The sequence below is a fragment of the Conger conger genome, unplaced genomic scaffold (assembly GCF_963514075.1).
Source record: "Conger conger unplaced genomic scaffold, fConCon1.1 SCAFFOLD_54, whole genome shotgun sequence".
Lineage (NCBI taxonomy): Eukaryota > Metazoa > Chordata > Actinopteri > Anguilliformes > Congridae > Conger > Conger conger.
In genome coordinates this window covers 88,497-92,019 of record NW_026890260.1, presented here as the reverse complement: position 1 = coordinate 92,019, position 3,523 = coordinate 88,497, and positions in this window count along the sequence as shown.

Sequence of the window (3,523 nt, the reverse complement as noted above, 5' to 3'; positions counted from 1 at the left end):
TTGGCAGTTGGAAAAATTGGCAGTTGGAAAATTGGAAATTTAAAAATCGGAAATTGAAAAATTGGCAGTTGAAAAATCGGCAGTTGAAAAATTGGCAGTTGGAAAAATTGGCAGTTGGAAAATTGGAAATTGAAAAATTGGAAATTGAAAAATTGGCAGTTGAAAAATTGGCAGTTGAAAAATTGGCAGTTGAAAAATTGGCAGTTGAAAAATTGGGAGTTGAAAAATTGGCAGTTGAAAAATTGGCAGTTGAAAAATTGGCAGTTGGAAAAATTGGCAGTTGAAAAAATTGGCAGTTGAAAAAATTGGCAGTTGGATAATTGGAAATTGAAAAATTGGAAATTGAAAAATTGGCAGTTGGAAAAATTGGGAGTTGAAAAATTGGCAGTTGAAAAATTGGCAGTTGGAAAAATTGGCAGTTGGAAAATTGGAAATTGAAAAATTGGCAGTTGGAAAAATTGGCAGTTGGAAAAATCGGCAGTTGGAAAAATCGGCAGTTGAAAAATTGGCAGTTGAAAAATTGGAAATTGAAAAATTGGAAATTGAAAAATTTGCAGTTGGAAAAATTGGCAGTTGAAAAATTGGCAGTTGGAAAAATTGGCAGTTGAAAAATTGGCAGTTGGAAAAATTGGCAGTTGGAAAAATCGGAAGTTGGAAAAATCGGAAGTTGGAAAAATTGGCAGTTGGAAAAATTGGCAGTTGGAAAAATCGGCAGTTGGAAAAATCGGCAGTTGAAAAAATTGGCAGTTGGAAAAATTGGCAGTTGGAAAAATTGGCAGTTGGAAAAATTGGCAGTTGAAAAATTGACAGTTGGAAAAATTGGAAATTGAAAAATTGGAAATTGAAAAATTGGCAGTTGGAAAAATTGGAAGTTGAAAAATCGGCAGTTGAAAAATTGGCAGTTGAAAAATTGGCAGTTGGAAAAATTGGCAGTTGAAAAATTGGCAGTTGAAAAATTGGCAGTTGGAAAAATTGGAAGTTGAAAAATCGGCAGTTGAAAAATTGGCAGTTGAAAAATTGGCAGTTGGAAAAATTGGCAGTTGAAAAATTTGCAGTTGAAAAATTGGCAGTTGGAAAAATTGGCAGTTGGAAAATTGGAAATTGAAAAATTGGAAATTGAAAAATTGGAAATTGAAAAATTGGCAGTTGAAAAATTGGCAGTTGAAAAATTGGCAGTTGGAAAAATTGGCAGTTGAAAAATTGGCAGTTGGAAAAATTGGCAGTTGGAAAATTGGAAATTGAAAAATTGGAAATTGAAAAATTGGCAGTTGGAAAAATTGGCAGTTGAAAAATTGGCAGTTGAAAAATTGGCAGTTGAAGAATTGGCAGTTGGAAAAATTGGAAGTTGGAAAAATCGGAAGTTGGAAAAAATGGCAGTTGGAAAAATCGGCAGTTGAAAAATTGGCAGTTGGAAAAATCGGCAGTTGAAAAATTGGCAGTTGGAAAAATTGGCAGTTGGAAAATTGGAGGTAGTAAAATTGGAAATTGAAAAATTGGAAATTGAAAAATTGGAAATTGAAAAATTGGCAGTTGGAAAAATTGGAAGTTGAAAAATCGGCAGTTGAAAAATTGGCAGTTGAAAAATTGGCAGTTGGAAAAATTGGCAGTTGAAAAATTGGCAGTTGAAAAATTGGCAGTTGGAAAAATTGGAAGTTGAAAAATCGGCAGTTGAAAAATTGGCAGTTGAAAAATTGGCAGTTGGAAAAATTGGCAGTTGAAAAATTTGCAGTTGAAAAATTGGCAGTTGGAAAAATTGGCAGTTGGAAAATTGGAAATTGAAAAATTGGAAATTGAAAAATTGGAAATTGAAAAATTGGCAGTTGAAAAATTGGCAGTTGAAAAATTGGCAGTTGGAAAAATTGGCAGTTGAAAAATTGGCAGTTGGAAAAATTGGCAGTTGGAAAATTGGAAATTGAAAAATTGGAAATTGAAAAATTGGCAGTTGGAAAAATTGGCAGTTGAAAAATTGGCAGTTGAAAAATTGGCAGTTGAAGAATTGGCAGTTGGAAAAATTGGCAGTTGGAAAAATTGGCAGTTGAAAAATTGGCAGTTTAAAAATTGGCAGTTGAAAAATTGGAAGTTGGAAAAAATGGCAGTTGGAAAAATTGGCAGTTGAAAAATTGGCAGTTGAAAAATTGGAAATTGAGAAATTGGAAATTGAAAAATTGGCAGTTGAAAAATTGGCAGTTGGAAAAATCGGCAGTTGAAAAATCGGCTGTTGGAAAAATTGGCAGTTGAAAAATTGGCAGTTGGAAAAATTGGCAGTTGGAAAAATTGGCAGTTGGAAAAATTGGCAGTTGGAAAAATCGGCAGTTGAAAAATCGGCTGTTGGAAAAATTGGCAGTTGAAAAATTGGCAGCTGGAAAAATTGGCAGTTGGAAAAATTGGCAGTTGGAAAAATTGGAAATTGAGAAATTGTAAATTGAAAAATTGGCAGTTGAAAAATTGGCAGTTGGAAAAATCGGCAGTTGAAAAATCGGCTGTTTGGAAAAATTGGCAGTTGAAAAATTGGCAGTTGGAAAAATTGGCAGTTGGAAAAATTGGCAGTTGGAAAAATTGGCAGTTGGAAAAATCGGCAGTTGAAAAATCGGCTGTTGGAAAAATTGGCAGTTGAAAAATTGGCAGTTGGAAAAATTGGCAGTTGGAAAAATTGGCAGTTGGAAAAATTGGCAGTTAAAAATTGGCAGTTGGAAAAATTGGCAGTTGGAAAAATCGGCAGTTGGAAAAATCGGCAGTTGAAAAATCGGCAGTTGAAAAATTGGCAGTTGGAAAAATCGGAAGTTCGAAAAATCGGCAGTTGGAAAAATCGGCAGTTGGAAAAATTGGCAGTTGAAAAAATTGGCAGTTGGAAAAATTGGCAGTTGGAAAAATTGGCAGTTGAAAAATTGGCAGTTGGAAAAATTGGCAGTTGGAAAAATTGGCAGTTGGAAAATTGGAAATTGAAAAATTGGAAATTGAAAAATTGGCAGTTGGAAAAATTGGAAGTTGAAAAATCGGCAGTTGAAAAATTGGCAGTTGAAAAATTGGCAGTTGGAAAAATTGGCAGTTGAAAAATTGGCAGTTGAAAAATTGGCAGTTGGAAAAATTGGAAGTTGAAAAATCGGCAGTTGAAAAATTGGCAGTTGAAAAATTGGCAGTTGGAAAAATTGGCAGTTGAAAAATTTGCAGTTGAAAAATTGGCAGTTGGAAAAATTGGCAGTTGGAAAATTGGAAATTGAAAAATTGGAAATTGAAAAATTGGAAATTGAAAAATTGGCAGTTGAAAAATTGGCAGTTGAAAAATTGGCAGTTGGAAAAATTGGCAGTTGAAAAATTGGCAGTTGGAAAAATTGGCAGTTGGAAAATTGGAAATTGAAAAATTGGAAATTGAAAAATTGGCAGTTGGAAAAATTGGCAGTTGAAAAATTGGCAGTTGAAAAATTGGCAGTTGAAGAATTGGCAGTTGGAAAAATTGGAAGTTGGAAAAATCGGAAGTTGGAAAAAATGGCAGTTGGAAAAATCGGCAGTTGAAAAATTGGCAGTT